At 39.3% G+C, this 13,513-nt stretch overlaps 1 protein-coding gene across 2 annotated transcripts in view; it reads left to right on the forward strand.

The window, feature by feature from the left end:
• The window catches only part of CLYBL (citramalyl-CoA lyase), a 363,153-nt gene that overhangs the window by 1,553 nt on the left and 348,087 nt on the right, over positions 1–13,513 (forward strand). The gene's annotated exons all lie outside the window — the stretch shown is intronic.

Raw genomic sequence — 13,513 nt, forward strand, 5'->3', positions numbered from 1 at the left:
AGGAAATAGAGCTCTCCTGTAAATGCAAACTGTCTATTATGGAGTTATATCTAGTAGTCATTCGAGCTCAGTATCTCTGTGTGTGCCGCCCCGCGGGCCCCCCCCCCCCCCCCCCGGCCCCATTCTTCTGTCTTGCGTCTCTAAGATCTCAGTTACCTTGGTCCTTCATTAGCATCTCTCTAGGCTGTCCTAGTTTGCTCTCAGTCATACCCTCCCCGCCATGCACCTCTACACCTCTTGGTGCAGAGATATAAAGGGAAAATCCAACAAGGTGACACATTCAAAGTTGTACACATATGCAAAGATATTTCAAGAGGGAAAGGCACTGACAATTTGGGAGGACATCTGGAGGTCTTGTATAGGAGTTGACAGCTGAATTGTACTTTGAATGAAGCTGGGGATTCTTTCCTTTTTTAATTTTTAAAAATGTATTTATTTACTTATTTTTAGTTTTCAGCATTCACTTTTATAAGATTCTGAGTTCTTAATTTCCTCCCCCTCCTTCAACTCCCCTGTCCTCAAGATGGCATGCAATCTGATATAGGCTATACATGTACAATCATATTAAACATCTTTCCACACATGTTGTGACAGAAGAATCAGAAAAAAAAGGAAAAACCATGAGAAGAAAAAAAAAAACAAAAAGGAAAAAGAGAAAACAGAATGCTTCAATCTTCATTCAGATGCCATAGTTCTTTCTCTGGATGTGGATAGCATTTTCCCTCATGAGTCTTTTGGAATTCTCTTAGACCAGTGCCCTGCTAAGAAGAGCTAAGTCTAATAGAGTGGTGGGTCATTGCACAGCGCTGCTGTTACTGTGTACAGTGTTCAAAGCTAGGAATTCTAAGAGGCAAAGGTGAAGATGGAGAATATTCCAGACTTGGGAGACCCCTTGTGTAAAGACACTGGCTGAGGCAGGGGTTAGGATGTCATGTATGGGGAACAGCTGGTAGGCTGGTTTGATTGCCATGGAAATTATGCGAAAGGCATTAACATGAAATAATGTCTGGGCGGGAGTTATATTCAAGCTTTAAAGGTTGGGCTGTATGTTATACTAGAAACAATAGGAAACAATGAAAAATTTTTTGGTTGGGGGGATTTTCATAGTCGGATCTGTCTTTTAGGTTTATCAGTTTTAACAGAGGGAGAGGCAGAAGGATAAAAGGCTGTGAACTGAGAGTAATTTTGAAGTTCATTGGTTCATAGATTCAGAAATGGAAGGGATTTGGGGGGTTATCACTCTTATTTTACAAATGAAGAAACTGAAGCCCAGGGAGGTTAAATGACTTGTCCAGTCGTGTAGGAAGTAAACATCAGAAGAGGGATTTGAATCCAAGTCCTTTGACCCCAGAGCCAGAGCTTTTTCTACTGGACCATGGTAGATCATAGAATTAGTCAGTTGCATATACCAATTGATCTAAATAATTTATGTTTTATTTATTTCTTTTGCTCAGCCAAGTGGTACTTTGCACCTCCAAGTTTGGTAATTGCTTAGAAGGATTATAACATTTCAGTCAGCTCATATTTGGCCAGCTTAAAGTGATGGTTTACTTGATATATTTATTGATCAGGATGAGTTTATATGAAAAATTTCTTTCCATATGGGTAATCAAAAGATCTCTGGATCTGGCTTTCTAAACTTCCTCCATGAAGATACTATTTGTTTTCCCTTTGATTTCTTTTACAGTCATGATTTTTTTCAATGTGGTTTTATGGATTGCATGTTACAATTGAATAGAAATTTAGTTTTGGTTTGATGATATAACTATCATAAATTGACCTATCTTGTATAATGGAGAAGAGGTGTGATTGTAGACATGTGGTTGTATATGGGAGGGGTCAGAATTGGTAATACTATTTAAGTATATCAGAGCTGTGACTAAGAGGGAACTGAATGTTTTTTTAAAATTTTATTATTTATTTATTTTTAACATTCTTTTCTTTTAAACTTTTGAGTTCCAAATTCTTTCCCTCCCTCCCACCTCCTTTCCCACCCACTGAGAAGGCAAGCAGTATGATATCAGCTATACATGGGAAATCATGCAAAACATATTTTCATATTAACCATATTTATTTTTTTAAAAAGAAAGAAAAAGAAAGTGAGAAAATTATACTTTAGTTTGCACTGAGTTCTTCAGTTCTCTCTCTGGAGATGGACAGCATTTTTTCATCATGAGTCCTTTGGAATTGTCTTGGATCATTGTATTGATCAGAATAGCCAAGTCTTTCACAGTTGATCCACATTGATTGCTGTTACTGTACACAGTGATCTCCCAGTTCTCCTCACTTCCTTTGCATCGGTTCATAAGGGTCTTGCTATATTTTTCTGAAACCATCCCCCTCATTATTTCTTGTAGCACAATAGTACTCCATCACAATCATATGCCCCAACTTATTCAGCCATTCCACAATTGGTAAGCATACCCTCAATTTCTAATTCTTTGCTACCACAAAAAGAGTTCCTATAAATATTTCTGTACATATAGGTCTTTTTCCTTTTTCTTTGCTCTCTTTACAATACAGACCTAGTAGTGATATTGCAGGGTCAAAGGGTATGCACAGTTTTATAGCCCTTTGGGCCTACAGAGAACCAATTTAACAGTGATTGTCACAATTAGTAGTAGTCAGCCCCTTCCCAGGGCCATTTTCCTTGAAAAACCTATTGATCTAATTTTGTATTAGGTAACCGTACCCTCCAGAGGATCTTTCTGGTTCTTCCCGATATGACCCTCCTGACAAAAAGTTGAATTTGAATTACTTAAAAGTTTCCAAACTTGTTCGAGGAGACTATACCTTGAAAAAACTATTGCAAGCTAAGATTGTATTTGTGTGTTATTGGAGAAATAGTTAGGAATTTCTGGATATTTCTTGAAATGTGTTCTTAGAATTTTGAGATTAGAGCTGGCCAGTTAAAGTATCTAAATGTCAGAACAGGACAAAAGCAGAGAAACAAAATAGCCATAGTGAATACTGAGTGGAAAAAAGTTTAGGCCCATGTTTGCACAGGAGGGCACCCCCACATACTATAAAAATAGACTGGGAAAATGGAAGGCCCAACCTTGGTCATCTGGCATATCTTGATAATTCAGTAGCTCAATTGTGTGAAACTTGAGTTAGAAATATACATAACGTACTTTTTAAGCCTTGACTCACTGTATCAACATCAGATGTTCTTGTTTTAGTTTTCTTTGCTTGAAGAACTAGTTTTCTGCTATTAATGTGTCAATAGAATTCGGACTTATCAAATGTTTGATAGGCACAGTGTTCATAATGCCTACTTATTGCTACGTGCCATTCTGTGTTTGTCAACTATGTAGACGCTACTATTGATGAAGGGAGAGAAGTAGCAGGTCAGCTTAAAAAGAGTGGAACTGAACTCTTTTTGGACTATAGTTGCTTCTTACAATTTGCTTGGGATCTTGTATTGATTTTATTTTTACTTCCTGCATCAAACACTTCTACTTTAGTTGACTTATTAAATTAGAAGACCAGATTGGTGTTGGGAATTATTATATTGTGTTTTAGACATACTGATGAATCATTCTATAGCCCACCAACAAGAGGAGATTGTCACCCGACTACTTACTGAGTTTGTACTGATGATATACCAAAATGATGAGAGTAGCCCTAAGTGGCACACCTGTTTACGGAATGGATGCCAGGTCAACGTATAGGAGCAGTCAGGAAAGATTAGAGAAATAGCCTTTTGAAGGGGATAGCTGGCCTCTTCTCTGGAACCTGCATTGTTTTCCTTCTTGAATACAGTAGATGCCATCTGGTTGAGCATAAAACTTGTTGCTCACACCCCATTGGATAATGGGAAGACATGGCATGAATGGACAATTCTTAACTGATATTTATAGTTGTTCAGTTGTGTCCAGCTCTTTGTGACCTCATTTGGGGTTTTCTTGGAAAAGATACTGGACTGGCTTGCCATTTCCTTCTCCAGATCATTTTATAGATGAGGAAACCAAGGCAACAGGGTTAAGTGACTTGCCCAGCGTCACGCAGCTAGTAAGTGTAAAGATGAATCTTCCTGACTCCAGGCCTGACACTTTATCCACTATGCCACCTAGCTGCCCCAAACCCATATGTTTGACCAGGGATCAAAACAGCGTAAAAGGAAACAGCCTAGTAAAATATACAATGTCAGTTTGTAATTCCCACCCCTAAAATGCCATAACATAATAAATGTCAATAAGTTAGATAGCCAACCTCTTTATGGCTTCTATTAGCTAACTAGTTGGTAGGAGGTAGTATATTAATTTAAACAGTGAAGTCAATATTCGTACAAACAAAACAAACTGAAATGAAGAATCTGTTAACAGCCCTTTGGAAATTCTTGTCCACTCCACAGAAATGGAAGAGTAGGATAAGATCTCCTGTTAGGAGAGGGGACCCCCAAAGCTAAGAGGATGCTCTTGAATTGGCCCAGGGTGGAGAGCCACTGCCCCACATGAGCACCGCCTACAGAGGATAAGTAGGTCTAGCCTAGTAGCCCAGGGAATCCACCACCCTGATTTCAATTACTCTCTTTTCATGTACTCTCATTCCAGGTAAACTAGTTTAGTTCCTCTTCCCAGTACACAGCACTGCAGTTTTTCCCTTTGTGCTTTTTCATAGATCGTCCCCCATATCTGGAATGCTTTTCCCTCTTCACCTCTGCTTCTTTGCATCCCAAGCTCCTGGTAAGGCTCAGTTCAGGGGCTACGTCCTGCCTTTTTTTGTTTTAGTTTCTCCAACTTCTGGTACCTTATCTGGCACAGAGTGCATATTTAATAAATGCTTGTTGGATTGTATTAAATTGAAATGTCATCACCTCTTACGCTTAATAATACAGGAGAGATTAGAATGATTATACAAGATCCAGGGATTACATCATTTGAGTAGCAGGAATACCATCTTTCTCAACACAACGTTAGGTGGGAGAGGGACTGACCTGTTGTTTTTTATTTTATTTCTTTTTTAACGACGGGTATTTAATAGGACCTTTGGATAACAGTCCTGAAAATTGTAGCTTTATCCCCTCCCCTGTTCCTACCATTTGTGTTTCTATAATTTGAGCTAAGGAGCCATGAAATAATAGTTACATTTGGTTGTTTGACTTAAAGAGTCGCACCTTAGGTTGAGAATGCTAACTTGTGAGACCCTGACTGGGGAAGTCTGGGCTGCAATGTGGAATACTGCCAAGTGGCAGAAGGTCCAGTTTACCTGGCCAGTTGCTATTCTCATGGCTGTCTCAGCCTGGCCAAACTGTTCTCAGCCAGCAGAGCGGACCATAGAATGGGAGGGTTGGCTTCTCAGGCAATCAAAATACCACTGAGGGTTTTTGAGATGGGATTGAATATATGTTGCCAAGTAGAATATAACAAGAGTAGGATCTCCCTGTTGTAGGAAACAACCGTAGGAATGCAAGAACATTAGTACATTATTGGTGGAGCTATGGAGAGTGACTTGAAACTATGCCCCAAAGGTCACAAAACTGCATATACCTGTTGACCCAGCAATACCATTATTAGCTCTGTACCTCAAAGAGATCAAAGAAAGAGGGAAATGAGCCATATGTACAAAAATGTGCCATCTTTTTTTGTGGTGGCAAAAGCTGGAAATTGAGGGGGCACTCACAAATTGGGGATTGACTGTGTAGAGACAACAGATCTCCCACAAAAGGACAGCAGAAATTCAGACCATTGGAGGGAGGGAGCAAACAGATGGGCAGCCCTAATGATGGGCAGGAAATACCTAATCAACTGGGTTAAGTATCTGGCAAAGAGCCTCCCACTAGAGGAATGGGACACAGTGCCAAATCACCCAGTGTCACCTTCTGGAGTTTGCCTTTGTGCCATGAAATGACTTGATGTACCTCCCTCCTCTGGGATCCATAGAAAGTCTGCTACAGGGCACAGTTTGAGGGTCCTCTTCTGAATATTGTGAGGTTAGAAATAGGCTCATTTTGGGGTTACAGAGGTGCTGACCATTCACTAGACCTGTGCATTATCTGGAAGGAAGTGATGGAAATCGTGGAAACCAGATTCTAGTGTCCATGATAGTCTGTCCTTGACCTCTATCCTCACTTTTTAGCCTTTTTGGATTTACTCTGGTTCATGGTCCTTGTAGAAGAAAGTCTGAGCCCTTCCCCAGCAGGTAAATGGGCAATGGATAGGAATAAACAGTTCTCAAAGGAAAAAAAAATCCAAGCATTCAACAGCCATATTTTTTTTTAATTCTCCAAATCACTAGCAACAAGAGAAATGCAAATTAAGACAATCCTGTTTCCATCTCATATTTATCAGATTTGCAGGAGTGACAAAACCAGAAAATGACAGTTGTTAGAACAGCTTTAGGAAAGCCAAATGTTAATATATTGTTGGTGGAGCTATGGAGAGTGATTTGAAATGGTGCCCTAAAGGTCACAGAACTGAACATACCTGTTAACCCAGCAATACCACTATTAGATACATACTTCAGAGATCAAAGAAAGAGGAAAAGGAGCCATGTGTATAAAACTATTTATAGCATCTCTTTTTGTGGTGGCAAAAATTGGAAACTAAGAGGATGCTCACAAATTGGGGAATGACTGAACATATCATGGTACATGAATGTCATGGAATATTCTTGTACACTAAGAGATAATGAAAAGGACTGTTTCAGACACACCTGAGAAGATTTGTATAAACTGATGCAAAGTAAAGTGAGCAGAACCTGGAGAACAATTAATACAATAACAGCAACATTGTAAAGCTTTAAAGAACTTTAGGTCTGATCAGTGCAGTGACCATTTATTGAATTATTTTTTTTAAACTGTATAAAGGATAACAGAACAAAGGTAAGTAGGAAACATAGACAAGCTGGATAGTTTTGAAAATAACATGTTGAATTCATTATATGCTTAAAAATAAAAGCAAGCTGTTCATTTATGTAGATTCACAGTTTTATGTAATCTTTTTTCTGTTGGTATATAGAAATGCTTATTTAATGTTGATTAGGTTAATAAAATAATAAAAAATATGAAATAATAGAATAAAAATAAATAAAATTATTTTTAAAAATAAAACATACTGTAAACCCTAAAGGATTAAAAAGAATCTGGGTCCCAAGGTTCCTCCCTCAGTTTCAAGTTGTTCTGGACTGTTTTTGCAGATGCTATTCTGTACTTCAGGGATGGGCCCTGGAGGGGCTGGGGAATGATTAAAGGACAAGGAGAGAGTCAGCAAACTTTCTGGAAAGGGTCCATACTCATCACCCTGTCTGAAGGATGGAAGAGAGCAAAGAGCAAGGTCAGGAAAACATGAAGGGAGGAGTGTAGGGCTTTGATTAATGATGATTTACTTCATGCAGATAGTCAACCTGTCATTTTTTTGCTTTATCCCCTCCCCAACTCAGCTAAAGGCAACACAGCTGTGGGCTTGGACAGATGCCTTCTCCATCCTTCACTGGAGTTCCCTCTAATTCTTAGCCTCAGGAAATCCGATCTCTCTGCTGTTGGTTTTCTCCTTGGCCCAACCATAGACCCCCGTGCACTCCTTCTGTTCTAATTGGCCTGTCTTAATCATACTTTTGAACCAGATTCTTAAGGCCAGTTCCACTTCTAAGATGGAGAAAAGCTTCCCCATTTGTTGTTCTGGTGTAATGTTTGGGTTCCATTTCCCTAGTGGCTGGGCTGAGGTGATAGCTACCAAGTAGATCAGTACAGACCAGTTTTCTTGCCTTCGTGGGGGTTGTCTTCCATGCCTTGGGGTGGTGGGGTGTACTCCTTCCTCATCCTTGCCTGTTGAGATACTTCTCATCCTCCAAGGACCAACTCAGGTGCCACCCCCTACATGAAGCCCTCCTAGACTCTGCCAGAAATTGTTCTTCACTATCAAATCCTCCAAAAGCTCAAGGTCAAAGCCATGCCATGATGAGGTATTGGATTAGAACTTTAGTGAAGGGCCTTGGACAGAGATAGTGCTTATTAATAGCTTATTGTATTGAATTTAATTCTACCATCCAGCCTACTTTTCAATTTATCCTTCATGCAATTTATCCTGTTCATTTTCCACTAATAATAATTACTCAGATTCATTAAACCTTCACTTTAAGGTTTGCAGATATGTGTACTTTAATCTCATTTGAGCTTGATAACAGTACCATGAGGTAGGTACTTTTGTTCCAGTTTTACAAATGAGGAAACTGAGGTTCAGAAAGATTAAGTGATTTGCCCAGAATCAACCTGTTAGGAAGTGTCAGAGGTAGGATTTGAACCCAGATGACTACTATTTCTTCCTGTCCTAAAAAGTCTGAGTTCTCACATTTCCATTTATTACCTGTAGAGCCTGGTTTTTTCTCTGCCTGGATACTAGAGGCAACCCTGAATCCTACAGCTCGCATTTTAAAGAGGAAATAATAGAAATCTAGATTTGCTTCTGGATGACTAAACTAGCAGATAAACTTAGACTAGAAGCTGTGATATAGACAGCCTCTTTTTCCTGGGGGGAGGGAGCTCTCAAAGAGCCCCAAACATGATCCCCTATTGCCTGATCTTGGATTAACTTTCTACTCCCTATCATCATTGAAGCTGGTGTTGCAACAATTCGGCTAGCAGCTACTGTGGCTGTGTAAAACCAACAATAACCAGCACATGGAATGCTGCAAGCCCAGATTCTTTTGATCTGCTTTACTAAGGAAAGCAGCGTTAAGGGGTTAACAATCTTCCTTTAATCCAGCATACAAATATCATTCACTTAGTTCAGGGGAAAAAGCCAGCACCCTGAACTTCAAAGCAAATACAATCAAATACAAATGTCAACAAACAGACCTTGTCTGATTCAAATCTCAATGCATAGTTACCAGAGTTTAACAAAATCCAAATATCCGGGTTTACAAGCTGGAGAGCTCTTAACTACAGCTGCCCAGAGTCTCCACATCAGCACACCACCGCCAAGAGTGAGAACCCCAAGCAAATAGCTCTGTCTTCCCTTTTTATGCACTCTTCTTAAGCTCCTACTATTGTCTCTGGTCTTAGCAACTCCCCTTAGGACCCAAGTGACCTAAAATCATCACAAAAATGTGCCTTAAAGCCATGTGGTCTAAAAGCCTCTGATGTCACAAACATGTCACTCAAATCCATGTAAACTAGGCTTTCCCTTGAGGCAAGGAGGTCATCTAGGCTCCTAATTTAATCAAGGAAACAAAGGCCAAACTCTTCAAGGGCACTTAGTTGAATAAGTGCTAAGAGCCCATCTTGATTCCCAGTACATCTAGGTAGCACAGTAGATTGATTGCCAGGCCTTGAATCAGGAAGATTCATTTTCCTGTGTTCAAATCCAGCCTCAGACACATGTTACCCTGGGCAAGTCACTTAACTCTGTTTGCTTCACTTTCCTTATCTGTAAAATGAGCTGGAGAAGGAAATGGAAAACCACTCCAGTATCTTCACCAGGAAAATCCCAAATGGGGTCACAAAGAGTCAGACACAACTGAACAACAGGGTGGCTCAGTGCATAGTGTACTAGACGTGGAGTCAGGAAGACCCGAGTTCAAATGTGACCTCAGACACTTACTAGCTGTGTGACCCTGGGCAAGTCACTTAATCTCATTGTGTCAACAATAACAACAACAACAAAAGAATAGGGAAGTCCCTCTAAATTGGGCTAGTTTCCTTGGAAGTTATGATGGGGAATTCGCCAGGAAGTTAAACTCCCAGCCAAGGAGATTTCCATGATTTCCTGAGACCTATGCCAATATTCACTAAGTTATCAGGAAACTTGTCCCTGGGAAATTAGAGTGGGAATGATGCCGTTTTAGAGGTGCTGACATGGTTTAGGGGTGTGGGGACCCCTAAAGTGGTATAGTGTGGAATTGCCTGGAATAAATTCAGGAACTCAAACTATCTTCCAGTCAAGTGTCAGAGTTTATTGTGACGCTGATAAGGTGGGGCAAGTTCGTTAGGGAACTTGCAACGTAATGGGGGTGATGCTTATATAGGAAAGGGACAGTGAAAAAAAGAAACACTAAGCATGCTAATTAGGTGATTCAGGGTGGGATTAAGGAGTGGCAGGATATGCAAATAGTCGGGATGCTGGGCTGCTGGAATGTGTGGGAAAACTCAGGGAGTCAGTGATCATTTTGTTGAAGGGACAAGATAGTTCTGTTTATAAAAAGGTTTGCCAGAGGCATGGTGCTTGGGCAGGCACCCTGTGCCTGCACTGATAGCTTTTATCTGAAGAATTATAGGGTCAGGTCTCTATGTACCTGTAACAAGAAAATAATTTTCTCCCAGGGGCTTACTGAGATTCTGGGTTGCTTCCAGAGACATGGTCTTTGCCTTTTGGGGTCCAGGTCCCATCACCCCATCAGGAAGGTTTGCTTTCTGTTTGGCTTCTATTTCTGCTTTTTTCCTCATAGGCTCCCTTAGGATACCCTTTTCTATAACACCTGCTTGTACCCTGCCTATTAGAGATGATTAGAGATGAGGGGGCCAGTGGGAAGCCATAAAAAGGGCATCACTCTAGGAATCAGTAAACCAAAGCAAGCTGCTCCACATTTTGAGGCCACAGGCTTCTCATCTGTCTAGGAAATGAAGTTGTTGGACAAACATCTCTCTTAAGTTTCCTTCCAGCACTAACATTCTATGATGTAGGATTTAAGGTTAACTAGTTAAACTTCCTGATCTTATGAGGAAATTGAGACCCAGAGAAGCAAAGGAGCCCATATAAAAGCCACACAGCTTAGCTAGTAGCTAGAACCAGAATTCAATCCTTAACTGTGCCCCACTCCCCCAGTCTGTTGACCTTTCCATTGTCCCTAAGTCAGCTTCACAGAAATGTCTAATGTGGGGCTGGGATCTACAGCCCCCAAGTCCTTAAGGTTTTAAAAACGTGGATCAGAAGTTTAGAGCTAGGAGACCTCAGAGGCCCTCTGAAATGGACAGACTCTCTGATTTTACACATGAGGAAACTGAAAAGTCCAGAGATAAGACCCAGAAAGTCCAAGGTCACACAGATAAAGAGTGTCAGAGATAGGATGCTGTCTTTTCTTCCTCTTTCTTTTTATTCTACCGGTGAAATTAAGCTGTTCGAATTGAAGGTTAGTGCATTAATGTCTTAGCTGTCCCTGGGACCACAGAATCTGGTATCAGTATCTGTATCAGGAGCCAAGGGCAGACTAGATGAAGATAAAGAAAAGGAATCAGCATTTATATAGTACCTACTGTATGCCAGACACTGTGCTGAGCAAGCCCATAAATATGCTTCCATTTGATCCTGACAACGACCCTGTGAGGTAGGTACTCTTATTTATTCCCATTTTACAGTTAGGGAAACTGAGGCAAAGAGATTAAATGACTTGCCCGGGATCACTCAGTTAGTAATATCTGGGATCGGATTTGAATTCAGGTCTTCCTGACTTTGGGTCCAGTACTCCATCCACTGTGCCACTTGGCTGCCCTAGAAACCTGTACCTTTGCTCTATCTCAAAACTCATCTATAACATTGGAATTTAGGATAAGGATCAGAGTTTAAAGGGGCAACTCATGTTTTTGTCCAGCACTGAATACTGTAGAGTATGGATTTTGTACTTATGTGGATAATGCATTGTTTAATATAACTACTTATGCTTGACTCGCTCTTCTTTTGAAAATGTAATAATTTTTATTCTAAAACAATGGCAGACACTTTTTAGCCATCATTCAAATTATGCTGTCTTCCAAAGTATGTTTTCTGAAAATAGTTGAGGAAGGCCACCTAGTAAGTGATTGTGATCAATAGTTGATACCACTGTATACTTGTCTACCGTACGTATTACATCACAAATGCGTGATCCTGGACAAGTCACTCAACCTCTGTTCACTTCACTTTCCTCCTCTGTAATAATAGCACAATGCCAGTCACCTTGTAAGTGCCATGTTAGCTGTTGTCATTGTTGGGATTATGTGTATGTTCTTTGACTCTGCCTTTTTCAGTATGTATCACTTTATACAAATTTTCTCATCTTTCTCTGATTTCAACGTATTTGTCGTTCCTTATTCAGTTACATTCAAATACCACAGTTTGTTCTACTAATATCTACTCACTGGGCATATATTTTGCTTCTAGCTTTTTGTATTCATAAATAATGTTTCTATGAATATTTTTATACATTTGGACTTTTTTCTTGCTGTCTTTAGTCTCTTTGGAAGCATGATCCACAGTAGCTGGAATTCTGGAATTAAATGGTTTGAATAATTTAGTTCACTTTTCTTGCATAGTTACAAATTGTTTTCTAGAATGGCTGAACCAATTGACAGCCAGTATTCCTATGGTCCTTTCCACTCTATTTAGGCCTCGTGTTATCTCCTCTATTTTTATTAGTGTGTGCATTTCTTCTTTTGAAAATTTTCCATTTGATTATTTGGCCCTTAAATATCTTGCAGGTTTGTGTCAACTCGCTAAAGATTTTGTATGTCAGATTTTTTAAAAATCTAAATTGTTTGATGCAAAATTTTCCCTAATCTGTATCTTTTCTCCTGATTCTAGGGTCAATTTCATTTATGCAAAACCTTAAAAATTTTCATATTATAGAGTTTTTTTTATTTCTTCTGTCCTTTGGATGGTTATGAATCTTTTCCTTTTCCACAGTTTTGAATATAACCCTCCATTTCCTAATTTTTAATAGTACAACTTTTTATATGTGAATCCATTTGGAATTTATTATGGTATTATGGCATTAGGTTGACTTACTCTTCTTCCTTGATGGCACCATATTCTTTGTCAAATAGGAAAATATTTCTACTTCCCCTCTTGTCAGAAATGAATCTTAGAAAATTAATTCCAAATGCTGTTTCATGGATGAAGCACTGGAGGGTGCTAAAGCAGTGGGAGACTTAAATCTGTCCTGGGAGTTTAAGTGCCTCTAAAAAAAATCCCCAACACCTATTTTAGTAAAGAAATTATATTTGGTATCCATGTTAATGTTATATTAAAAACAAATGAAAGTCATATATTGGAAGGAAATCTGGTCTGTGACAGCGACCCTCAAAATCTTTTAAGAATTAATTTGGGGAGATAACCAGAATATTTAAAATAGCATTTTTGGAGGTAAAGAGCCCACAGTGCACTTAAGATAATACATATTTTATACTTTTTAAAGAAGTGTAAGATTTGATCCTTGGCTGAATTTGTTTTTGAATATTTTCTTAGTGAATTTTCATTGGTAATAACAAACCTGATGAATTTTGTTTGTTTTTACTAATGTATGAGATACTTTGACTCACCTTTAGGGAAATGACTATTGTCTTAATTCTTATTCTCAGGAGTTGGAATTTGTTTTAAAAACCTCAGTGGAATAACTCTAACGTTATTGTGAATAACTCCCTTTGGAATTCTGATAGCATGGAAAAATAGAAAGAACACTTGACCACGAAATCTGGTTTCTCGTCCCAGTTCTGCCACTAATTTTAGTTAGGTGACTTGAAACAAATTTCATAACTTCTCTCAGTCCAAATTTCCCCCTCTGCAAAATAAGAGGCTTGGATTATTAGATCAGGGTCCTAGAT

Source organism: Trichosurus vulpecula, chromosome 4, assembly GCF_011100635.1.
Source record: "Trichosurus vulpecula isolate mTriVul1 chromosome 4, mTriVul1.pri, whole genome shotgun sequence".
Lineage (NCBI taxonomy): Eukaryota > Metazoa > Chordata > Mammalia > Diprotodontia > Phalangeridae > Trichosurus > Trichosurus vulpecula.